Here is a 27,150-nt window from a genome sequence, read left to right as displayed (position 1 = left end):
AGACAGGGACATATTTTGTTCCTTCAACACGGGGAGAGTTCCATAAATTGCTCAATCCCAGTCTGGTGCCTCTAATTACTATGCTTTCTCACGTGATGGCCTGAAAAGTCAGGTGCTTTGCTTGCAACTCTGGGTGACCAGGTAGACGAGTGTGAAGAGGCATTATGGGTGTGGAGGTCTCGCCCACGCTTCGTGGTTGCCATAGAAACCTGACGTCACGTGGCGACCGTGACGACTTTTTAATAGAGACAGAAGTGCCCTCCATAGCAGAGCAGGGGCCCGCCTTCAGGTGTTTGGGGGCGTTGTTGAGGGTGTGGGTCCCCGCGGTCGGGGCTGAACCGCCCTGGGATGGAAGGAGACAAAGGGATTCAGATCCAAGTTGCTTCGTTCTTGCCTTGGGAGTCGGCACGGCCGCTGTCTCGTAGGTAAAACCATTGGGAATCTCTCGCCCGGGCGCAGTTAGTGTGGGTCCTGCCCCAGGGGTGTCCTGGAGATGCTTTCCTTTAAAGACAGAGACGCGGGAGTTAAGACAGATAAGGACTCTGAGCCCGAGCTCTCTATAAAATGGGGATGAGAATGCTTCACCCACAGGATTGCTGAAAACAGCCAGTGATACAAATGAGTGAACTCATAGCCCTGTGTGCTCATGAATGTCTGTATGAATTCAGGCCACTTCTTTTCAACTTTGTTTTTGGAGGATAAATGAGAAAGGAGGAAAAAAAGGCTCCGTGAGAAGCCCATTAAAACATGTGGTTGTTACAATCACGACCCAGTTGTATCAGTGTCATTGCCACTAACCCAGTGTCTGGCATGGTGCTGAGCCCAATCATAGTGATTGCTGGATCTGTTTCTCCCTGTGCAGCTCTTCATGACGGTGGCCCAGCTCATATCAGGTGCGTGAAGAGGGCAGGTTCTGAGGATGTGTGTCCTGATGGCTGCTGAAGCTTCTACTCCAGGTTCAAGGTCAGCAGTTCTCAGGAGACCCCAACACTTCACACCCCTGGTGGAAATTGATGCCTGGCGCAAGTGAGTTAATAGTTCTGAGCAAAAAGTATGATGTGGAATAGCTCTTGTGAGATTCACAAAGTGGTCTAATGGGAGAAGAGTTTAGCAGGTGGAATTTCATTCCTTCAGCAGCTATATGATTTGTAGTAACCCTTGAGGTCCATCTTAGAGAAACCCTTTTTTGCTGAAAAATAATTGTCTAGTCGGTGAAGGAAGTTTGTCTTTAACATGCATTTACAATAAATATACTTAAAATTTTCTCACCATATAAATAATAAATAGGCAATTCTCATGTACCTCATAGATGGGTGTGGAAATATGCAGTTGTTAGATCCTCATAGCAATTTGATATTGTAATATAGACTTCCCCCTGGTGATCAGAGTTTTCTTCCATTATATAATGACATTTTAAAATTTTAAATTAAATTAAATTAATTTCTATTTAATTTTATTTTATATTAAATATAATTTATTGTCAAATTGGTTTCCATACAACACCCAGCGCTCATCCCAACAGGTGCCTTCTTCAATGCCCATTACCCACTTTCCCCTCTACCCTACCCCCAATCAACCCTCCATTTGTTCTCAGTGTTCAAGAGTCTCTTATGGTTTGCCTCCATGACATTTTTTTAAAGAGCCAGAAATTTTCCAAGTATTAGTTTAAAATGTCAGTAACTAGAATGTACTATTTATTTTATTATTTCATTTTGTTTTGTTTTGCTTTTTAAGTAGATTTCACACCCAGTGTGGGGCTCTAACTCATGACCTCGAGATCAAGTCACATGCTCCACCAACTGAGCCAGCCAGGTGCCCCTAGAACTTAATATTTTAAAAATCATTTGTTACCCTAGAGTTTGCCCTATTATAATGATACTCAGCCACACCATGTTCCCTAAAATAACCAGTTACTCATTGATATCATTATGACTATTTTCTTAATAGTTTTTCTGTACTTTGGAAGGAAATGGACATTAGCTTTCCCTAAATATTTGGATATATTTCATTGGAAATGATTATTTCTGTTTTGGTTCTATGTACCATGGATCAATTTGACAAGATGTATAGGGTGGATCTGTTAATACTATAAGAACATAATCGTGGGAATCTTTCATTTAATTAATTGCATCACAGAATTATGAATATGTAAATACAAATATTTTATTCAGGTATGATTAATGTCAATATACTATACACATTTAGTTTTGCTTTAATAAATTTTGATATGTATGCACTTGTGAATCCAATACTGCAGTCAAGATAATGAAAATAACCACCTCAAAAAACTTCTTCATATCCCTTTGTAGTGCTCCCATCTACCTCCCTCCAGTCTTTCTCTCCTTGTCACTCTTACCCCATTCTCAGGCAACCACTGATATTCTGTCACTATGGATTAGGGTTATTTCCTATAATTTTATGTGAATGGAACCATACAATGTGTATTCTGTTTTGCCAATCTTCTTTCCTTCAACCTAATTATTTGTAGATTTATCCATTTTTTACATGCGTTAATATTTCCTTCCTTTTATTGCCTAATATTCCATTTTATGGATATACCACAATTTGTTCTTTCTGTTCACTTGGTAATGGGTGTTTGGGTTGCTTTCAATCTTATAAATGAAGCTGCTATGGACATTTAGATATGTCTTTGCTTGGACATATGCTTTCTCTCTGTAATGCTGAAGTGTATTTATTAAGAGGATTTGTAAGAACGCCTGGGTGGCTCAGTCGGTTAAGCATCTGACTTCAGCTCAGGTCATGATCTCTCAGTTTGAGAGTTTGAGCCCCATGTCAGGCTCTGTGCTGACAGCTCAGAGCCCAGAGCCTGCTTCGGATTTTGTCTCCCTCTCTCTCTGCCCCTTCCCTGCACTCTCTCTCAAAAGAAAGAAATAAACATTAAAAAAATAATAAGAGGATTTGTAAAATTAACTTTGTAAGAAAGTGTTAAACTGTTTTGCAACATGGTTGTGCAATGTTTCATTGTCACCAGTAGCATATGAGAGTTCCATCCTCCACAACTCTGTCAGGACTTGGTATGGTCAGTGTTTTTATTTTAGCCATTCTCAGAGGCATATAGTGGGATTACATTTTCCTAATGACTAATGATGTTCAGCATCTTTTCATTTGCTTACTTGACATTTGTATTCCTTCTTTGGTGGAGCATCTTTTCAAATCTTTTGCCCACTTATTTATTTGGTGTTGGTTTTCTTTGTATTGACTTTGCAAGGTTTTTTATTCTGGATACAAGTTCTTTATCAGACATAAGATTTGCAAATATTTTTTTTGCAATCAGAAGCTTGCCTTTTAATTCTTCCAGCAGTGTCTTTGAAATAACAGAAGTTTTTAATTTTGAGGACATCTAAGTTTTAATTTGTTCATTTTTGGTTTTTATATTGCTTTTGGTGTCATATCTAGGAAATTTTCACCTCACTTAAGGCCACAAGATTTTTTCTTGTGTTTTCTTCTAGAATTTGTATAATTTTAGCCCTTATACTTTTGTTAGTGATTCATTTTGAGTTGACTTTTGCATATGGTACAATATATGGATCACAGTTTATGTTTGTGTATATGGATACACACTTGTCTTGGAAGCATTAGTTGAGAAGGCTATCCTTTCTTCACTGAATTGACTTTGTAGGTTTGTCAAAAACCAGTTATCTATATATGTGTGGGTATTTGTAGACTCTTCATTTTGTTCCTTTGATATACATTTCTACATATGTCCCAATAGCACATTGTATTGATTACTGTAGATTCATAATGAGTCTTAAAATAATGTAATGCTTATTTTCCAACTGTCTTCTTCTTTTTCAAAGTTGTTTTCATAGTCTAGGCACTTTGTATTTCCACATGACTTTTAGAAAAAGCCTGTTAATTTCTTCTCAAAAAAAATGTATGGTAGGATTTTTTGGAATTGCATTTCATCTATGATCACCGTGGGGTGAACAGACATCTTAATGATATTGAGGGTTTTTTATAAAGGTTTATTTATTTATTTTGAAAGACATGGTAGGGGCAGAGAGAGAGAGGGAGAGAGAGAATCCCAAGCAGACTCTGTGCTGTCAACGGAGAGCCTGAAGTGGTGCTCAATCTCACAAATGACCTGAGCTGAAATCAAGAGTCAGATGCTTAACTGACTGAGCCACCCAAGGCGCCTCATGATACTGAGTCTTCTGACCCCTGAAGATGATATGTCCCTCCTTTATTTAGGCCTTGTCTAATTTGTCTCAGCAATGTTTTGCACTGTTCAGAGTATAGTCCTTGCACAGCAGTGGACATAATTGTCTTATATAGATTACCTCTGTGTAGTTCATACTTTCTGATGCTGCTGTCAGCGGCAGTATTTTTTTTACCCAGTTTTGCCTATCCCCTCATCCCTCTCCCCTCTGGCAACCACCATTTTTTTCTGTGTATTTATGAGTCTGTTTCTGCTTTTTTTGTTTGTTCATTTGTTTTATTTTTCATATTCCACATATAGGTGAAATCATATCGTATTTGTATTTCTCTGACTTATTTCAGTTAGCTTAATACTCTGTACGTCCATCCATGTTGTGACAAATAGCAAGATCTTATTCTTTTTTATAGTTGAGTAATATTACTGTGTGTGTGTGGGTGTGTGGGCGTGTGAGTGTATAGCACATTTCTTTATCCATTCACCTATCATGGACACTTAGGTTACTTTCATATCTTGGCTATTGTAAATAACACTGCAGTAAATGTAGGGTTATTTACATCTCTTTAAACTAGTGTTTTCTTTTGGGGGGTGTAAATATCCAGTAGTGAAATTACTGAGTTGTATGGCAGTTCCATTTTTATTTTTTTGAAGAATGTCCATACTTTTTTGCACAGTTGCTGTACCAATTTACATTCCCACCAACAGTTCACAAAGGTTCCCTTTTCTTCATATCCTTGACAGCACTTGTTATTTCTTGTCTTTTTAATATTAGGCATTCTGATGGATGTGAGGTGATATCGCATTGTGGTTTTGATTTGCATTTTCCTGATGATTAATGATGTTGAGTATCTTTTCATGTGTCTGTTGGCCACCTCTATGCCTTCTTTGGAAAAATGTCTTTTCAGGTCCTCTGCCCATTTTTTAAATCAAATTATTTGTGGGTTTTTCTTTTTTGCTGTTGAATTGTATATGTTCTTTATATATTTTGGATATTAACCCTTTACCAGATATATTATTCACAAATATATTCTTCCATTCAGTAGGTTCCCTCAATGGTAGTATTTTTATTACATTTCCCAGGTATTACATTTTCACTGCACTGTCAGTAGCCAATTATTGCCAGGAATCTTTTTGGTTGAAAGCACATGTTACTCTAAGTCAGAAAAGATACTTGATGCTTAACACCTGTATTAGACTTCTCCAGAAGAACAGAATGATAGCATGTTTATATATAGATAGAGATTTATTTTAAGTAACTGACTCATGAGATTGTGGAGGGTTGGCAGGTCCAAAATCTGATAAGGAAGGCTGGCAGGCTGGAGACTGAGGAGTGAGTTACAGTTGGAGTCTGAAGGCTGTCTGCTAGAGAACCACAAGGTGCTGATGTTGAGGATGAATTCCAAAGGCAGTCTCCTGGCAGAATCCCTTCTGGCTCAGGGGAAATCAGCCCTTTAGGCTGTTCAGGCCTTCAAGTGATTGGATGAGGACCACTCACCTTATGGCAGACTGCTTGACTCAAAGATGACCCGTTTAAATGTATATCTTCTTCAAAAGTAGTCTCACAGAAACATCCAGAATGTTTGATCAAATATTTTGACATTGTGGCCCTGCCAAGTTGACACATAAAATTTATCCTCACAATATTCATTTGCCTAGATTTCTATATTAGTTTTTAGATATTATTGGCAAAGTACTTAAACATAGGGAGAAAAATGTTCCAGAGAAAATTCTATAGGTCACCTCGAGAAAAATCAGTCACTAAAATGAAATAGATTAGTAGTGTTCAACCTTATATGTGTGGTTAAAATTGAATTGTGGAGTTTTCCTTCTTTATCCCCAAATAAATCCACCTTGATGAATTTCTGGGTTCTTGGGTGATAAGGAGGAGAGATTATGTATAACTGTGTGTGTGTGTGTGTGTGTGTGTGTGTGTGTGTGTGTGTGTATTGTTGAAGCTGTGAGGAATATGTATTATGAGGAATATGTGTGGTGAGTTACTGTGAGTTATGTCAGTTCTCCTCAGTTGCTAGCATGTAAGGAGACAAGTCAGGATGGTTGCTGTATGTTTTTTTTTTTTTTGAGCTTTTCTTGGCCAGCATGGTTACCATTGTGGCTCTGTGACTCCTGTGGGACTTGGTACAGCCTGAAAATGCATTTATGATTCTTATCTGAATCACCCATTACTATGATAGTTGTTAAGTGTTACTTTTATAATTCTGTCATTCCTTCTAGATATATTAATTGACATTCAAATGTTGGGTAGAGCTTCCCATTGTCCCCTTTTATTTATTTATTTATTTATTTATTTATTTATTTATTCATTCATTCATTCATTCATTCGTTCATTCACTCATCCATTTATTTAACTATTATGCCTCATAGATTCTTATTTTGCTGAAAGGGTTACCATCTAGCATTATAATTATTTGTTTTGTTGGTCACATTGTCACAGAATTGGCCAGTTTTTTCCCCTTCAAGTTAGCTTCTGTGTCCACTTGTTTCCTCCATAGAATTCTTTGAGCATGGATTTTGTTCTTTGAGCCTGAGTATCTCCCAATCTGTAGAAAGGAAGTAATAATGTCCATCTCAGATCATCATTTTAAGGATTTAAAGAAAAAAATCTGAAAATAACTTGAAAACAACAACCTATAGCATGGGGCATGTAGGAGGACCTCAAAATATTAGTTCCTCATTCTAATTTTGCCTCCTTCATTCTGTCAACGTGATGCCCTGACATGAACATTATAGCATGACTACCAGAGAGAATACTTGGACATGAAACAGCAAGCAGGGATGAACCCACATTTCCATGATGTGAAGACTTCAGTGTCACTGATGTATGCAGGGAGGGGGCTGTGGGATGGAGCTGTGGAAGAGGCACAGCATCACTGCGTAGCTTCCAGTGACCTGAGTGGGGACAGGCGAGAACATGCTCATCCCTTTCCTCTGTGTTTCATATGCTTTCCCTTCCTCTAGCTTTCCTTTCTACCCCATGTGCTGTCAGGTGTTGTCAGCCTGATCCATCTTTTATTAAATTTTCAATCCACCTGTAAACTCAGGTTTTTTGTAGCTTAAAGATAATTGCTTAGATTTAAATTAATTTAACAGATATAAGGAGTGATGTTTTAATTCTATAATTTCTTCTGCGTTTATTAGTTAGGATTCTATAAAACAAAACTCCTTTTGTCAACTACATGGTTACACTGTGGTATGGTCCACACAGAAGGGAAGGATGAATGCTTACTTCTTTTGCACTGTGTCCACTTTTAATTTTTAAAAAATTTTAAAAATGTTTATTTATTGATTTTGAGAGAGAGAAAGCGAGTGAGCAGGGGAGGGGCAGAGAGAGAGGAAGAGAGAGAATTCCAGGCAGGTTCTTTGCTGTCAGCACAGTGCTCATTCTCACGAACCGTGAGATCATGACCTGAGTAGAAACCAAGAGTCGACACTTAACTGATTGAGCCATCCAGGCACCCCTTATGTCCACTTTTTAAAATAATGGGTTGTTTTCCTTGGATCCTCCAAAGGTGAACAATGAGTTTGTTTCGTGTGTTGTTTCTTTTTCTTTAAGAATGTCATCATGAACTCTAGATGTTTATATACTTGAGGTTTTAGTCTTTAGTCATTAATGTTTTTGATGTTCAATTGTTCTATCTTAGGCCTGTGGGAGCCTCTTTGGGTTGGCTTTTGTGTGTATGATATGCTTTCTGATATGAGCTGTTTGGTCCAGGGTCATCTGGAATCAGTTATTTCTTCAAGGAAACCTGGTTCTTTTAGGGGAAAATATTTTAGAGGATTAGGTCTGGGAACTAGAGATGCTCATTGCTACTGGGTTGGTCACTATTGATTGTCCTTTTTACTACATGGAGCCTGTAAATATGTATTATATTTTTATGGTAATATACATCATCTCCTTCCATCCTGGGCTTATAGGTTCCTCTGTCACCTTATAGGTAATCATTTTTATCAGTTGGTTTTGTTTTTTTTTTTTTTTTTTAATTTATGTCAAGTTAGCTTATAGTGCAACAATGATTTCAGGAGTATATTCCTTAATGTCCCTTACCCATTTAGCTCATCCCCCCTCCCACAACCCCTCCAGTAACTCTCTGTTTGTTCTCCATATTTAAGAGTCTCTTTTGTTTTGTACCCCTCCCTGTTTTTATATCATTTTTGCTTCCCTTCCCTTACATTCATCTGTTTTGTATCTTAAAGTCCTCATATGAGTGAAGTCATATGATATTTGTCTTTCTCTGACTAGTGACTAATTTCACTTAGCATAATACCCTCTAGTTCCATCCACGTAGTTGCAAATGGCAAGATTTCATTCTTTTTGATTGTCGAGTAATACTCCATTGTATATATAAGTCACATCTTCTTTATCAGTTGGGTTTTAACATTCCAGTTTTAAAAGATATAATTTGCAATATACATATATTAGTTTTCTCCCCTGTTCATTTTTTTTAAATTTTTTTTAACGTTTATTTATTTTTGAGACAGAGAGAGACATAGCATGAGCCGAAGAAGAGCAGAGAGAGAGGGAGACACAGAATCTGAAACAGGCTCCAGGCTCTGAGCTGTCAGCACAGAGCCTGACGCGGGGCTCGAACTCATGGACCGCGAGATTGTGACCTGAGTTGAAGTCGGACGCTTAACTGACTGAGCCACCCAGGCGCCCCTCTCCCCTGTTCATTTGTAAAAGATGCCATATTGTACACCAGTGTTGTGCAATAAAAATTTCTGCAGAAATGAAAATATTCTGTGTCTGTGCTATCCAACTTGGTAGCCACTAGCTGCATGTGGGTGTACAGTGTCTAAAATGTGGTTATTGCAACTAAGGAACTGATTTTTTTAATTACACTTATTGTAACTAATTTAAATTTAAATAGACCTGTGTGGCTATGAATACTGTATTGGACAGAAACAGCTCTAAACATTTTTCTGTGCCTTGCCTTTTTCACCAAACAATATATCCATAGCAGTACAGAGAGGGAGTCCTCATTGCTTTTCTTTCTTTTTCTTTTTTCTTTTCTCATTGCTTTTCTAGCTGCATAGTATGCCAGGATATCGATGTGCCATAGCTTATTCATACAACTCACTATTGGTGGACAGCTGTTTGTTTCCAGTTTTCTGCTGTTATGAATTTTTCTTTAAGGAATAAGCTTGTACGTATGCCTTTTCATTTTTTGCATTATTTCTTTAGGATAGATTCTTAAAAGAGAGATTAGTGGTTCTAAGAGGAAATACATATGTAATTTTACTCGAGAGCTCAAATTCCATCCACAGGGTTTGTACCATTTTATATTACCTTTAGTGATGCATGGGAATGCTGATTTCCTCACAGACTATCTAATTGGTGAGAAGAGGTAGGTTTTTCCCCCCTTTGAATGTCTTATCTTGAGTTAGGTTGGGCAATTTTAGATGTTTAGGGAATTTTTGGTGAAATACTTGTTTGTGGGTATTGCTCCTTTGTTCTTTCCTGGTGTGTGTGTGTGTGTGTGTGTGTGTGTGTGTGTGTGTATGGATATTTCTCTCTTCATTTTTTCATGACTATCTATATATTTTTAACATAACCATTTGTGATGTAAGTTGTAAATATTTTTCCCAATTTTATTTTGATGAGGCCCCAATAGTTCATTTCTGCTTTTGTTTCCCTTGCCTCTGGAGACATGTTGAGTAAGAAGTTGCTGCAGCCGAGGTCAAAGAGGTTTTTGCCTGCTTTCTCCTCTAGGATTTTGATGGCTCCCTGTCTTACGTTTACATCTTTCATCCACTTTGAGTTTATTTTTGTGTATGGTGTAAGAAAGTGGTCCAGGTTCATATTTCTGCATGTCGCTGTCCAGTTTTCCCAACACCACTTGCTGAAGAGACTTTTTTTTCCATTGGATATTCTTTCCTGCTTTGTCAAAGATTAGTTGGCCATATGTTTGTGGGTCCATTTCTGGGTTCTCTATTCTGTTCCATTGATCTAAGTGTCTGTTTTGTGCCAGTACCATACTGTCTTGATGATTACAACTTTGTAATTAATACATCTTGAAGTCTGGGATTGTGATGCTTCCAGCTTTGGTTTTCTTTTTCAGGATTGCTTTGGGTATTCGAGGTGTTTTCTGGTTCCATACAAATTTTAGGATTGCTTGTTCTAGCTCTGTGAAGAATGCTGGTGTTATTTTGATAGGGATTGCATTGAATATGTAGATTGCTTTGGGTAGTATCGACATTTTAACAATATTTTTTCTTCCAATCCATGAACATGGATTTTGCTGTAGTTTTTCCATTGCTTCAACTTCTTTCATAAGCTATCTATAGTTTTGAGTGTATAGATTTTTCACCTCTTTGGTTAGATTTATTCCTAGGTATGTTATGGTTTTTGGTGCAATTGTAAACGGGATCAATTCCTTGATTTCTCTTTCTGTTGCTGCTTATTGGTGTATAGAAATGCAACCAATTTCTGTGCATTGATTTTATATCCTGCGACTTTGCTGAATTTATGGATCAGTTCTTGCAGTTTTTTGGTGGAATCTTTTGGGATTTCCACATAGAGTATCATGTCGTGTGCGAGGAGTGAAATTTTGACTTCCTCCTTGCCGATTTGGATGCGTTTTATTCCTTTGTGTTTTCTGATTGCTGAGGCTAAGACTTCCAATACTATGTTGAATAACAGTGGTGAGAGCGGATATCTCTGCTGTGTTCCCAACCTTAGGGGGAAAGCTCTCAGTTTTTCCCTATTGAGGATGATATTAGCTGTGGGTCCTTCATATATGGCTTTTATGATCTTGAGGTATGATCATTTTATTCCTACTTTCTTGAGGTTATCAAATAGGATCCTTTATTTTGTCAAATGCTTTCTCTGCATCTATTGAGAGGATCATGTAGTTCTTGTCTTTCTTTTATTGATGTGATGTATCACATTTATTATTTTAGGGATATTGAATCAGTTCTGCATCCCAGGTATAAATCCCACTTGGTCGTGGTGAATAATTCTTTTAATGTATTGTTGGATCAGGTTGGCTAGTATCTTGTTGAGAATTTTTGTATCCATGTTCATCAGAGAAATTGGTCTGTAGTTCTCCTTTTTAGTGGGGTCTCTGTCTGGTTTTGGAATCAAATCAAGGTAATGCTGGCTTCATAGAAAGAGTTTGGAAGTTTTCTTTCCATTTCTGTTTTTTGGAACAGCTTCAAAAGAATAGGTGTTGATTCTTCTTTAAATGTTTGGTGGAATTCCCTTGGAAAGGCATCTGGCCCTGGACTCTTGTTTTTTTGGGAGATTTTTGATTACTAATTTGATTTCTTTACTGGTTATGGGTCTGTTTAAATTTTGTATTTCTTCTTGTTTCAGTTTTGGTAGTTTATATGTTTCTAGGAATTTGTCCATTTCTTCCAGATTGCCCAGTTTACTAGCATATAATTGCTCATAATATTCTTTTATTATTGTTTGTATTACTGCAGTGTTGGTTGCGATCTCTCTGCTTTAATTCTTGATTTTTTCTTTGGGTCCTTTCCTTTTTCTTTTTGATCAGTATGGCTAGGGGTTTATCAATTTTGTTTTCTTTCAAAGAACCAGCTCCTGGTTTCATTGATCTGTTCTACTGTGTGTTTTTTTTTTTTTAATTTCAATAGCATTGATTTCTGCTCTAATCTTTATTATTTCCCATATTCTGCTGTTTTGGGATTTTATTTGGTGTTCTTTTTCAAGCTCCTTAAGGCACAATGTTAGCTTGTGTATCTGAGACCTTTCTTCCTTCTTTAGGAAGGCCTGGATTGCTATATACTCCCCTCTTATGACCGCCTTTGCTGCATCCCAGAGGTTTTGGGCTGTGGTGTTATCATTTTCATTGGCTTCCATGTACTCTCTAATTTCCTCTTTAACTTCTTGGTAAGCCCATTCATTCTTTAGTAGGATGTTCTTTAGTCCCCACGTATTTGTTGTGTTTCTAAATAAAAAAAAAATTAACGCTTATTTATTATCAAGAGACAGAGAGAGACAGAGCATGAGCATGGGAGGGTCAGAGAGAGAGGGAGACACAGAATCCAAAGCAGGATCCAGGCTCTGAGCTGTCAGCACAGAGCCCGATGCGGGGCTTGAACCCACAAACTTTGAGATCATGGCCTGAGCCGAAGTTGGATACCCAACCGACTGAGCCACCCAGGCGCCCTTCTAAATTTTTTCTGGTGGTTGATTTTGTGTTTCATAGTTTTGTGGTCTGAAGGTATGCACGGTATGATCTCAATCTTTTTGTACTTGTTGAGGGCTGATTTGTATCCCAAATATGTGATCATTCTGGAGCAGTTTCCGTGTGCACTCGAGAAGAATGTGTATTCTTCTGTTTTAGGATAAAATGTTCTGAATATATCTGTTAAGTGCATCCAGTCCAGTGTGTCATTCAAAGCCATTGTTTCCTTGCTGATTTTCTATTTAGATGATCTGTCCATGGCTGTAAGTGGGGTGTTGAAGTCCCCTGAGAATGTAAGGTTTATTTGAGCAACATGCTTGCACTTCCCTTAGGCATCTATTTTGTCCCTGACACTGTCATATAGATTCAAAAATTAGTTCTGGGGCCACCTAGTATTTAATTCCCTGGGTTTAGGGATGTTCCCCATTCTGATGTTGAGCCACTTCCCTATGGGTAGGTTTAGGGATATTTATTCATTATTATTATTTTTTCACCTTCAAAACCAAGACACTTTTATTATAGCTAAAAATGGGTAAGGCACAAAAGGAAAAAAAATCATTAAATACCCTTGAAAGTCTATTTCCTATGGATAAGCACTGTGATCATTTGTATATTTTTCTATTCCACTATGCAGATATAATTACACATTTTTAAGATTATGATTGCTTCATCTATTTATAGTTTTATAAATTACTTTTACATGCTAAACACATTAAAGTCAATTCAAGCCAATCAATATAAGCCCTCAGGGAACTGAGACAAAGTGAGAGCAGAGCTAGGAAGAAAGCATAGTTTCCTGTGTTAAAGAGAAACCTCCATGTTAGTGGAAGAAAAAAGATCCTTTTAATTTTATTGGCCCATGAATTGACAGAAAGATTAATGCAACGATAGAAAATAGTGACATATGGGGCGCCTGGGTGGCGCAGTCGGTTAAGCGTCCGACTTCAGCCAGGTCACGATCTCGCGGTCCGGGAGTTCGAGCCCCGCGTCGGGCTCTGAGCTGATGGCTCAGAGCATGGAGCCTGTTTCCGATTCTGTGTCTCCCTCTCTCTCTGCCCCTCCCCTGTTCATGCTCTGTCTCTCTCTGTCCCAAAAATAAATAAACGTTGAAAAAAAAATTAAAAAAAAAAAGAAAATAGTGACATAGGCCCAATTACATTAAAAAAAAAACCTAGAGGATGACTAAAATAGCATTTCACACCAGTGGAGGTACAATGCACGATTAAGAAGTAGTATTAAGATAGATAACCATAAGTTTAAAAAGTAAATAGGGGCCCATTTATCTTTTCTTAATAGCAGGATAGATTCCAATTGGTTCTGAATGAAATGTAAAAAAAATCCATATGAGTATTAGAAAAAACATAGGTGAATTATTCTATAAACTGGAAGTGGAGGCAAGTTTCCTCAATATAAATCAATATCCAGGAGCATTAAGGAAAAATATTGATATATTTGACAACATAAAAATAACATGACAATTCTGCATGGCAAAAACATGCTAGCCAATTAAAGACATTGGGAGACACATATTCAGCTAACATCTCTAACAAAGCGCTGATATCCCTGCTATATAAATGCTTATCAGTACAGGCATCATAAAACAACAGCCCTATCAAAGACATGTAAGAAATATAGCCTGTTAACAGAAAAAAAAGTTTTCTTTAAATGTATGAAAAGTCTCCAGCTTGCTTTAATTAAGAGAGATGCAATGAAAAACTACACTAAGATATTGTTTCTTAACTATTAGATTGCCAACAATCTAAATGTTTGTCAATACACTCAGTTGGTAGGAATGTGGGAAAACATGTCCTTTCTTACCCTGCTCACCGGGGTGCAAAATGGTACAATCACTGGAGTAGGTCTATTTTTTACTTGTTTTTAATTTACTTTTTTTTATTTTTTAAAATTCACATTCAAATTAGTTAGCATATAGTGCAACAATGATTTCAGGAGTAGATTCCTTAGTGCCCCTAACCCATTTAGCCCATCCTCCCTCCCACAACCCCTCAGTAACCCTCAGTTTGTTCTCCATATTTATGAGTCTTTTATGTTTCGTCCCCTTCCCTGTTTTTATATTATTTTTGTTTCCCTTCCCTTATGTTCATCTGTTTTGTCTCTTAAAGTCCTCATATGAGTGAAGTCATATGATATTTGTCTTTCTTTGACTGACTAATTTCACTTAGCATGATACCCTCCAGCTCCATCCACGTAGCTGCAAATGGCAAGATTTCATTCTTTTTGATTGCCGAGTAATACTCCATTCTCTCTCTATATATATATCACATCTTCTTTACCCATTCATCCATCGATGGACATTTGGGCTCTTTCCATACTTTGGCTATTGTTGATAGTGTTGCTATAAATAAGCGGGTGCATGTGTCCCTTCGAAACAGCACACCTGTATCCCTTGGGTAAATACCTAGTAGTGCAATTGCTGGGTTGTAGGGTAGTTCTATTTTTAGTTTTCTGAGGAACCTCCATACTGTTTTCCAGAGTGGCTGCACCAGCTTGCATTCCCACCAACAATGCAAAAGAGATCCTCTTTTCTTTCTCCACATCCTCACCAACATCTGTTGTTGCCTGAGCTGTTAATGTTAGCCATTCTGACAGGTGTAAGGTGGTATCTCATTGTGGTTTTGATTTGTATTTCTCTGATGATGAGTGATGTTGAGCATTTTTTCATGTGTCGGTTGGCCATCTGGAAGTCTTCTTTGGAGAAGTGTCTATTCATGTCTTTTGCCCATTTCTTCACTGGATTATTTGTTTTTTGGGTGCTGAGTTTGATAAGTTCTTTATAGATTTTGGATCTAACCCTTTATCTGATATGTCATTTGCAAATATGTTCTCCCATTCTGTCGGTTGCCTTTTAGTTTTGCTGATTGTTTCCTTTGCTGCCCAGAAGCTTTTTATTTTGATGAGGTCCCAGTAGTTCATTTTTGCTTTTGTTTCCCTTGCCTCTGGAGACATGTTGAGTAAGAAGTTACTGCGGCCAAGATCAAAGAGGTTTTTGCCTGCTTTCTCCTCAAGGATTTTGATGATTCCTATCTTACACTGAGGTCTTTCAACCATTTTGAGTTTGTTTTTGTGTATGGTGTACGAAAGTGGTCCAGGTTCATTCTTCTTCATGTCGCTGATCAGTATTCCCAGCACCACTTGCTGAAGAGACTGTCTTTATGCCATTGGATATTCTTTCCTGCTTTGTCAAAGATTAGTTGGCCATATGTTTGTGGGTCCATTTCTGGGTCCTCTATTCTGTTCCATTGTTCTGAGTGTCTTTGTGCCAGTACCATACTGTCCTGATGATTACAGCTTTGTAGTATAGCTTGAAGTCTGGGATTGTGATGCCTCCTGCTTTGGTTTTCTTTTTCAAGATTGCTTTGGCTATTCAGGGTCTTTTCTGGTTTCATACACATTTTAGGATTATTTGTTCTAGCTCTGTGAAGAATGCTGCTGTTATTCTGATAGGGATTGCATTGAATGTGTAGATTGCTTTGGGTAGTATTGACATTTTAACAATATTTGTTCTTCCTATCCAGGATCATGGAATCTTTTCCCATTTTTTTGTCTTCTTCAATTTCTTTCATAAGTTTTCAATAATTTTCAGTGTATAGATTTTTCACCTCTTTGGTTAGGTTTATTACTAGGTATTTTATGTTTTTTTGTGCAACTGTAAATGGGATCGATTCCTTGATTTCTCTTTCTGCCGCTTCATTATTGGTGTATAGGAATGCAACCGATTTCTGTGCATTGATTTTATATCCTGCGACTTTGCTGAATTCATGGATAAGTTCTAGCAGTTTTTTGGTGGAATCTTTTGGGATTTCCATATAAAGTATCATGTCATCTGAGAAGAGTGAAAGTTTAACCTCCTCCTGGCTGATTTGGATGCCTTTTATTTCTTTGTGTTGTCTGATTGCAGAGGCTAAGACTTCCAATACTATGTTGAATAACAGTGGCAAGAGTGGATATCCTTGTCTTTTCTTGACCTGAGGGGGGAAAGCTTTCAGTTATTCCCCACTGAGGATGATATTAACATTGGATCGTTCATATATGGATTTTATGATCTCGAGGTATGCTGCTTGTATCCATACCTTCTTGAGGTTTTTTTTTTATCAAGAAAGGATGCTGTATTTTGTCAAATGCTTTCTCTGCATCTATTGAGAGGATCATATGGTTCTTGTCCTTTTTTGATGTGATGAATCACGTTAATTGTTTTGTGGATATTGAGTCAGGTCTGCATCCCTGGTATGAATCTCACTTGGTCTTGGTGAATAATTCTTTTAATGTATTATTGGATCCAGTTGGATAATATCTTGTTGAGGATTTTTGCATCCATGTTCATCAGGGAAATTGGTCTATAGTTCTCCTTTTTACTGGGGTCTTTGTCTGGTTTTGTAATGAAGGTAATGCTGGCTTCATGGAATGAATTTCGGAATTTTCTTTCCATTTTTATTTTTTGGAACAGCTTCAAAATAATCGGTGTTAAATCTTCTTGAAATGTTTGGTAGAATTCCCCTGGAAAGCCAGCTGGCCCTGGACTCTTGTTTTTGGGGAGATTTTTGATTACTAATTCGATTTCCTTACTGGTTATGCATCTGTCCAAATTTTCTATTTTTTCCTGTTTCAGAGTTGGTAGTATATATTTTTCTAGGAATTTGTCTATTTCTTCCAGTTTGCCCATTTTATTGGCACATAATTGTTCATAACATTCTCTTTTTATTGTTTTTATTTCTGCTGTGTTGGTTGTGATCTCTCATCCTTCATTCTTGATTTTATTTATTGGGGTCATTTCCTTTTTCTTTTTGATCAAACTGGTTAGTGGTTTATCAATTTTGTTAATTCTTTCAAAGAACCAGCTTCTGGTTTCATTGATCTATTCTATTTTATTTCATTTCAATAGCATTAATTTCTGCTCTAATCTTTGCTATCCTGTCTGCTGCTGGTTTGGGGTTTTATTTGCTGTTCTTTTTCAAGCTCCTTATGGCATAAGGTTAGGTTGTGTATCTGAGATCTTTCTTCCTTCTTTAGGAAGGCCTGGATTGCTATATACTTTCCTCTTATGACCTCCTTTGCTGCATCTCAGAGGTTTTGGGTTGTGGTGTTATCATTTTCAGTGGCTTCCATGTACTCTTTAACTTCTTGGTAAGCCCTTTCATTCTTTAGTAGGATGTTCTTCAGTCTCCAAGTATTTGTTAGCTTTCCAAATTTTTTCTTGTGTTTGATTTCAAGTTTCATAGTGTTGTGGTCTGAAAATATGCACAGTATGATCTCAATGTTTTTGTACTTACTTAGGGCCGATTTGTGTCCCAGTATATGGTCTATTCTGGAGAACATTCCATGTGCACTGGAGAAGAATGTATATTCTCCTGCTTTAGGATGAAATGTTCTGAATATATCTGTTAAATCCATGTGGCCCAGTGTGTCATTCAAAGCCATTGTTTCCTTGTTGATTTTTTGATTAGATGATCTGTCCATTGCTGTCAGTGGGGTGTTGAAGTCTCCTACTATTATGGTATTACTATCGATGAGTTTCTTTATGTTTGTGATTAATTGATTTATAAATTTGGGTGTTTCCACATTTGGCGCATAAATGTTTACAATTGTTAGGTCTTCTTGGTGGATAGACCCCTTGATTATGATATAATGCCCTTCTGCATCTCTTGATACAGTCTTTATTTTAAAGTCTAGATTGTCTGATGTAAGTATGGTTACTCTGGCTTTCCTTTGTTGACCATTAGCATGATAGATGGTACTCTATCCCCTTATTTTCAATCTGAAGGTGCCTTTAGGTCTAAAGTATGTCTCTTGTAAACAGCATACTGATGGATCTTGTTTTCTTATCCATTCTGTTACCCTGTGTCTTTTGATTGGAGCATTGAGTCCATTGATGTTTAGAGTGAGTACTGAAAGATATGAATTTGAGTTGGAGTTGCTGGTGGTGTTCTCTGGTACTTTCTAATCTTTGTTGCTTTTGGTATGTGTGTGTGTGTGTGTGTGTGTGTATTTTCATCTTTACTCCCCTCAAAGAGTCCTCCTTCAAATTTTCTTGCAGTGCTGGTTTAGTGGTAACAGACTCCTTTAATTTTTGTTTGTCTGGGAAACCTTTTATCTCTCCTTCTATTTTGAATGACAGCCTTTGTGGATAAAGAAGTCTCGGCTGCATGTTTTTCTGATTCAGCACACTGAATCAGAACTGGCCTGCCAAGTTTCTGTGGATAGGTCTGCTGCAAACCTGCTCTGTCTTCCCTTTTAGTTTAGGGAACTTTTTTCCCTTTCTGCTTCATTATTCTCTGCTTGCCTGAGTATTTTGTGAATTTGACTATGATATGCCTTGTTGATGGTCGGTTTTTGTTGAATCTAGTGGGGGTCCTCTGTGCTTCCTGGATTTTGATGTCTGTGTCTTTCCCCAGGTTAGGAAAGTTTTCTGCTATGATTTGCTCACATAATCCTTCTACCTCTGTTTCTCTCTCTTCCTCTTCTGGGACCCCTATGATTCTGATATTGTTCCTTTTTAATGAGTCACTAATATCTCTAATTCTTAAATAGTGCTCTTTTGCCTTAATCTCCTTCTTTTTTTCTGCTTCATTATTCTCTATTATTTTGTCCTCTATATCACCGATTATCTGTTTTTCCTCATCCATCCTTGCCGCCGCTGCATTCATCCATGATTGCAGCTCAGTTATAGCATTTTTCATTTCATTCTGGCTATTTTTATTTTATCTCTGCAGAAAGGGATTCTAATCTGTTTTTGGCTCCAGCTAGTATCCTTATTATCGTGATTCTAAATGCTGGTTCAGACATCTTGCTTGTATCTGTGTTGGTTAAATCCCTGGCTGTCGTTTTTTTGTGCTCTTTCTTTTGGGGTGATTTCCTTCGTTTTGTCATTTTGAAGGGAGAAAAGGAGTTAATGAGGTAGAAAAATTAAAATTAAAAAATCAAAATTAAAAAAATATTAAAATTAAAAAATTAAACACACACACACACACAAAATCGGATAAATGATGCTAGATCCTAGGTGTGTTTTGGTCTGGGTGTTGAAAATGGTTTGACAGATTAGAGAAAAAAAGGGGGGGAAAGAAAAAAAAAGGAAATCCTTTGAGAATTTGAAAAAATGAATACACTGAGGTAGACTAAAATGAGATGATGGAAGTAAAATAGAAATTGAAAAAATATACACAAAAGTTACGAATATAGTAGAAAAAATTAAAGAAAAATATTTTTAATAACAATTAAAAATAAAAATGATTTTTTTCTTTTTCTATATTCAAGAAAAAGAAAAGAAACCAAAAAGCGAAGAAAGAGAAAAAAAGAAAAAAAGAAAATAAAAGGAAATCCTTTGAAAATTGAAAAAGTGAATACTCTGTAGTAGACTAAAATAAAATGATTGAGGTAAAATAGAATTTGAAAAAAAATTACACAAAAGTAAACAATATAGTAATAAAAATTAAAGAAAAATATTAAAAAAAATTGAAAATAAAAATGAATTTTTTCTTTTTCTGTATTCAAGAAAGGAAGTGTGAAAGTGAAAAAAGAAAAAAAAAGAAAGAAAATTGAATAGGTGGACCTGCTAACAGAGTAAAGTAGGACTGAAATTACTTTGTTTTTCCCTGGAAGTCAGTCTATGTAGTGCTTCATAGTCCATAAACTAAGCTGGTGGTGAGACTTGTGTTCTTGAAGAAGGAAGTTGGGCCAGTTGGGCGGGGCTCAGTGTACTGGCTCCTCTCTCCACTAGATGGCGCTGCTAGACTACTGGGGTGGAGTATTGTGGTGCTTGTAGGTGTGTATTCGCACGTGCGGGAGCGGTGAAAATGGCGCCACCCAGCTACCCAGTCTGTTTTACTAGATCAGCAATTGTGCACCCGTCCTCTGTCTTCAGCTTTCGTCCACTCCTGGCCTTTTCACTCTCCGTGACCAGGCCCCAGGCAGTACCTCTCTCCCTAGTTTTGTCTCAGATGCGGCTGTTTTCCCTGGCCCCTTATTTCTGAAGGACTGTGGCTTTGACCTGTTCTGCCCCTCGGCAGGAGTTTCTCACCGAGCAATGGCTGAATGAGCAATGGTTGAATGTTGGCTGCAACCAGGAACGCTTGCTGGACCCTGCTGCTGCTGATGCCCCGAGACTGCGGCCAGATGCCAGCCCACCCCAGAAAAAGTTCGTGAGATAGTGTAGCAGCAGTGTTTCAGTGATTATGGAAAATCACACACACATCCGGCACCAGGCTTCACCCTTAATGACCTTGTTCCAGCACCAATGAATGTGGCCATTTTCTGGGGTCTGCTGGTTCCAGGTGGCCCCAACAGTCTCCACCAAATGCCCTTCCAACAGTGGAACGACCTTTCTGCATGTGGCCTGAGGACCTCCCAGACCCCACTCTGTTCCTGGGGATTCGCCCTTCCCACCAGAACACTGCCAGGTATTGAGCTGCAGAGTTGCAGCCTTTGCGCTCCCCTTGTTTACAGTCTTAATGGAATTTAAATACTTTCCTTTCTCCTTTCTCCCTTTTTAGTTTAGTCCCTGCAGCTGTTTCCAATTTTCCACTTTCTCTCCAGCTGCTTTTGGAGAGGGGTTCTTTTCCCATATTCTCCACCCCCTCTAGTCTCCATCCTCTCTCCACTCACAAAAACACCTCCCTTTCTACTCCTTCTCGCTCCCCAAGTTCACTTCTCTGGGCTGCGTATGTGTTGAATTCTGTGGTTCAGATGGTGCAGTTTGTTGTGTTAATCCTCCAGTTTTCTAGGTGTGTTGGATGGTTTAGTGTTGGTCTGGCAGTATTTCATAGACGCGAGACACACAAAAAACTTCCATGTTGTTCCGCCATCTTCCACTGGAGTAGGTCTAATAGTGGTCCCCAAAGATACTGGGTCCTAATTCCTGGAACATATAAATATTGCCTCTATTGGAAAGGGTCTTTGCAGATGTGATTGGCTTGATGAGTTTAGATATAGATACAATAATAAATACAGGTATTCATGCTGGCACTATTTGAATAGCAAAAGAATGGGAACAACCTAAATATTCATCAGTTGTGTAATGGATGAATAAACTATCACACAATCACGCAAAAATGGACACTAAATACGGTATAAAGGAAAATGATGAAAATTTCCACGTAGGGCTGTCGAGGGATCTCCAGAATGTTAAGTGAAAAAGTCTGCATACATGAAGATGTAAATAGTAAGGTATTTTTTTATCTGGGGAAGAAAGGAATGTAAATATAAAAATATTTTCTTGTATTAAATGTAAAAGGAAAGGACTTTATTTGGGGGATTAGAAGAGGTAGATACACTTCTCCCTGTTGCTCCTGGTAGGTGCAGCTGAAATCTCTGGATATTACATGTGCAACAAATATAAGACTCTGAAAGGTGGAGATGAAAAAGGCAGCCTGGCTTGGGACTTTGGGACTCGAGTAATGACACACGGTGAATTCCCTTGGTTGTATCCCAGACTGGGTGCTGGAGGAGTAGGGGACCAAAAAATGCCAACAGGAAAAGTCAAGAAAAGCCCCAAGAAAATCCCTTTTCTGGACAAAGAACCATTAAAGAGGAAACTTATCAAGACGCTTTTTAGACTACGACTGCTCTAACACTACAGAATGAAGCAGAGCTCTACCTGCAGCATTCCAGCAAAGGCTGAGTGGGGAGTGTGGATTCTACACTCACTTGATTGGAATAAGGCACCCATCCTCACCCTCTGAAGGATTATGAGAGAAGACTGCATGTGGAACAATGACTTTAATCCCAACCTGGGGGAAATGAGCACCTCTCCTCATGGTGTCAGTGGAGACCATTCAGGGAGCCTGCCTTCCACCCATATTAAGTGATGCTGAGGCACCTTGCCTTCTTTGGGCTGATGTCAGGAAGCTGAATAGCACGATGGAAGTTTCATGGGCATCCAGTGATGAGGATGCCTCCTCCCTTCCACAGTGTCAAGGGAGACCACATGGAGGGCAGTAAGGAAGTGTCTTCCTCACCTGCCAGGGTGGTGTCAGTGGAGGCCTGGTGGGAAATGAAATCCTGCTTCTACCAAGCAGTAAAGAGGCACCCCTTCCCTTCCCTTCCATTCCCATGCCCACCCCACCTTCCCCATGTCAGTGGAGGCTGAGTGGGGAACCTGGACTTCTTTGCCATCTGTCTCTACTTAGGAACACATGCTTAGAGTTGCAAGCATCCAGGAAGTGATAGTGATACCTCATAGCAATTTTGTGGTGAAGACTAAATCCAGCCAACAACATGAAGAACTTATCCATAGGCCCTACTTAACTAAATGTTATGTTAATATTAGCTGTTTATGCCCTCAGATCAGATAACTTATATAGCTCCTTTATCTGCCCCCTTTGGATAGGGTCTGACACAGTTCAGCATCACCTTGGAATCCTTTTCTAAACCCTCACCTGAAACTCTCTTGGGGAAAATGGGACTTCTGTATCAAAGGCCATTCATGTTACTCAGCTGCAATAATACAGGCCTTCGAAAACAGATTTTCCCGTTTGACATAATAACGTATGCAAGAGTCTATTTTCCCTTCATTCCTCCAACCCCAGGTATTACCATCTTATGTTTTTATTGCTAATATGGTTGCTCATTTCCCCAGACTTGCCCCATTGGAAGGGTGATTGCAGGCAGCTAGTGGTGGTGGTCTGATGAGTCAAGGTGTTTTGCTTTTGATGATAGGGAACATAGTATTGTATTGGGCACACAGTTACTCCAGTAAAACGCACTGATTGCTGGATCTGTCTCTGTTCGGCTCCTCATGGCAGTGGCCGAGTTCATATCAGGTGCCCGAAGGAAACAGGTTATGGTGATCTCTGTCCTGATGGCTCGTGAAGCTTCTACTCCAGATTCAAGGACAGCAGTCCTCAGGAGAGCCCATCACTTCACATCCCTGGTGGGATACGATGCCTGGCTCAAGTGAGTGCATAGATCTGAACAAAAACATGTTGTGAAATAACTCTTGTGAGGTTCACAAACTAGCCTAAAAGTAAAGAAGTTGCTTTAATCTCACCATGGGAGAAGAGGTTTAGCAGGTGGAATTTTATTTCATCAGCAGTTACACACTGTGTAGTAGCCCTTGAGGCACATCCTAGAGATGCTTTTTTTCCCCCTGAGAAGCAATGGGTCGTCAAGTTTAAGAAAGAACTTATTTGGTCTTTACCATACATTTGCAATAAATATACCTAAGTTGTTCTCACCATATAAATAATAATCAGCAATTCTCAAGTCTCTCCTATGGGTGTGGAAATGTGCAGTCATTAGATCTTCCTAGCAATTTGACATTGTAACATAGATTCTTCCCTGGTGCCCATGGTTATTTTTTTTCCATTATATAATGTGTATATATAAGTTTTTTAAAGATCTAGAAAATTTCCAAGTGTTAAAGATATCAGTGACTAGAAGTTAATATTAAAAAAAAATAATTATTACCCTAGAGTTTGCCCTCTTATAATGTACTGAGCCACATTCCCTAAAATAACCAGTTAGTCTTAAATATCATTAAGATTTGTTTCCTAGAATAGAATTTTTTTATTTATGTATTTTAGAAGGAAATGGACATCATCTTTCCCTAAATATTTGGATACATTTCATTGGAAATTATTATTTCTATTTTGGTTGAATGTAGCATGGACCAATTTGATAAGACATAGTATGGGTCCGTTAATGCTACAAGAACACAATTATGGGAATCTTTCGCCTGATTTAATTGCATTGGATAATTATGAATATATAAATATATGTAACATACTTTATTGAGATGTGGTTGACATACAATACACTGCATATTTAAAGTATATGTTTTAATAACTTTGGATATATGTATGCACCTGTGATCCAATACTACAGTCAAGGTAATGAACATATTCATCATCTTAAATACAGAGAACAAACTGAGGGTGGACGGGGGGTGGAGTGGGGGAGAGGGAAAATGGGTGATGGACACTGAGGAGGGTACTTGTGGGGATGAACACTGGGTGTTGTATGTAAGCCAATTTGACAATAAATTATATTAAAATAAATAAATAAATAAAAAGTATGGTTTATATAAAATTTAAGATAAATATAAGAGAATATAATACACATAAAAAAGGAATAGCTATCTTGAATCCTTCCTAAATAAGGCAGTTATATTTTACATGAAAATATCTATTCTAGTGAAAGAGATTTTAAAATGTATTTGGTAATGCATTTCCATCACAACTAATTAATAAACAAAGTCTCTTCTGCTTTATTAAAACCTAAAAAAAAAAAAAAAACCTTTTTTGTGCCCCTTGGTAATGCTCCCATCTGCCTCTCTCCAGCCTCTTTCTCTTCATATCACCCTATTCCATTCCCAGGCAACTACTGATCTTCTGCCAGTGTGGATTGGTTTTCTTTTCTTATAATTCTATGTGAATTGAATATACAATGTGTATTTTTGTGTCTTGTTTCCTGCAACCTAATTAGTTCTAGATTTATCCTCTTGTTGCATGTATGAATAGTTCTTCTTTTATGATTGACTAATATTTCATTATATGGATATACCACAATTTGTTCTATCAATTTACCTGGTCATGGATATTTGGGTTCTTTCCAATTTGGGGCTCTTATAAATAAAGCTGCTATGAATATTTGTGCATGAGTCTTTGCTTGGACATATGTTTTCTTTCTGTAGGGCAAATACTTAGGAGTGCAATGGCTGGACCATATAATAGTTGTAAGACTGACATTTTAAGATACTGCTAAACTGTTTTCCAAGGTGTTGGCATCATTTTTCATTGCCACTAGCAATGTATGAGAGTTCCATGCTCTGAGGCATGCTCTACAACCCTGCCAGGTCTTGTTATGGTCAATCTTTTTTAATGTTGGCTATTCTCAGAGGGTTATAGTGGTATCTTGTATTTTAATTTACATATCCCTAAAGATTTTGAATATTTGAGGAAAGGTGTTTAGCTTCTTTTCATGTGCTTATTTGACATTTATATATATATTTTAATGGAGTATCTATTCAAATTTTTCCCCATTTATTAGAGTATCTGTTTTCTTCTTATTGACCTTTGAGATTTTCTGTATTCTAGATACAAGTCCTTTAACAGAGTTCTGATTTACAAATATATTCTCCTAGTTGGTGGCTTGTCTTTTAATTATCTCAACAATGTCTGGAAGAGCAGGACTTTTTAACTCTGAGGAAGTCCAGTTTATTGATTTGTTCACTTATCAGTTGTAGTTTTGATTTTGCATCTATGAAATCTCCACCTAACCCAAGGTCACAAGGATTTTCTCCTGTGTTTTCTTTTAGAAGTTTTAGATTTTTCATTTAGGTCTATGATCCATTTGGAGTTGACTTTTGTATATGGTATGATCACAGTTGATGTTTGTGCATATGGAGACTCACTTGTCTCAGCACTATTTGTTGAAAAGACTATCCTTTCTTCACCAAATTGCCTTTGCAATCAGTTGTTCATATAAGTGTGATTATTTCTGGTCTTTTTATTCTGTTCCTTTGATCTGCTGTGTACCTTGATGCCAATACCAAACTGTTTTGATTACTTAAGGTTTATCATAACTCTTGAAATCAGGTACTTTTGATCCTCGAACTTTGTTCTTTTTAAAAAAAATGTATTTGAGTAGTTGAGACACAATGTTACATTAGTTTAAGGTGTACAACACAGTGATTTGAGAAGTTTATACATTATACTATGCTCATCATAAGTGTAGCTAGCATCTGTCACCATACAACACCATTACAAAGCCATTGACTCAATTTCCTATGCTGTGCCTTTTATTCCCATGACTTATTCACTCCATAACTAGAAGCCTCTATTTCCCACTCGCCTTCACTCATTTTGCCCAGCCCCCAGCTCCCTCTCCTCTGGCAACCATCAGTTTGTCCTTTGTATTTATAGGTCTGTCTCTGCTTTTTGTTTATTCATTTGGTTTTTTAGATTCCACATATGAGTGAGATCATATGATATTTGTTTTTCTCGGTCTGATTTATTTCACTTAGCATAATACCCTCTGGGCCCATCTATGTTGTTGCAAATAGCATAATTAACTTTGTTCTTTTTCAAAGTTGTTTTTCATAGTCTAAGTCCTTTCTATTTTAACATGAATTTTATAATTAGCCATCCAGTTTCTTTTTTTAAGTTTATTTGTTTATTTTGAGAGAGAGAGAGCAGGGTAGGGTCAGACAGAGAGGGAGAGAGAGAATCCCAAGCAGGCTCTGCACAGAGCCTGACATAGGGCTTGAATTCAAGAACTGTGAGATTGTGACCTGAGCCAAAACCAAGTCTCAGACATTTAATCGACTGAGCCACCCAGGCACTCCAGTTTCTAAAAAAAAAAAACCCAAAATGTAAACTAGGATTTTTATTAGGATTGCACTGAATCTATAGATCAGTTTTAGGAGAACAGATATCTTAATACTAGTGTTCTGACACATGAAGATGGTATGTCCCTTCATTTAGTTAGATCTTTAACTTCTGTCAGCAGTGTTTTGTAGTGTACAGTGCACATACATTGTACACATGGGTAAATATTTTATACTTTTTGGTGCTATAATGAATGACAGTATTTTTAAATTGCAATTTTCACATATATTTTCACTAAACAGCAGCCAAAATGTCAAAAAAAAAAGCCATCAAAGAGTCTTTTGGTTGAAAGCTCAGGCTACTTACTGTACAATGGAAAAGGTACTTGATTTAAACATTCATTCATTTATATTTCTATATCAGATTTTAGAGGTTATTGGCAATATGTTGCCTAGGGAGAAGAGTGTCCCAGAGATAAATCTATAGCTCATTTCCAAAAAAAATCCATCACTAAAAATAGTTTAGT

At 37.7% G+C, this 27,150-nt stretch overlaps 1 long non-coding RNA gene across 1 annotated transcript; it reads left to right on the top strand.

Moving 5' to 3' along the window:
* Nucleotides 1–165: 165 nt before the first annotated feature.
* Nucleotides 166–27,150, top strand: LOC113597410 (uncharacterized). Its single transcript, XR_008289807.1, has 3 exons — nucleotides 166–425; nucleotides 863–1,026; nucleotides 21,652–27,150. It is a non-coding gene; the product is annotated as an uncharacterized LOC113597410 (long non-coding RNA).

The sequence above is a fragment of the Acinonyx jubatus genome, chromosome X (genome assembly GCF_027475565.1).
Source record: "Acinonyx jubatus isolate Ajub_Pintada_27869175 chromosome X, VMU_Ajub_asm_v1.0, whole genome shotgun sequence".
Taxonomy (NCBI): Eukaryota; Metazoa; Chordata; class Mammalia; order Carnivora; family Felidae; genus Acinonyx; species Acinonyx jubatus.
Note: the sequence above shows the minus strand (reverse complement) of the source record. Positions and strands in the feature narration are given on the sequence as shown.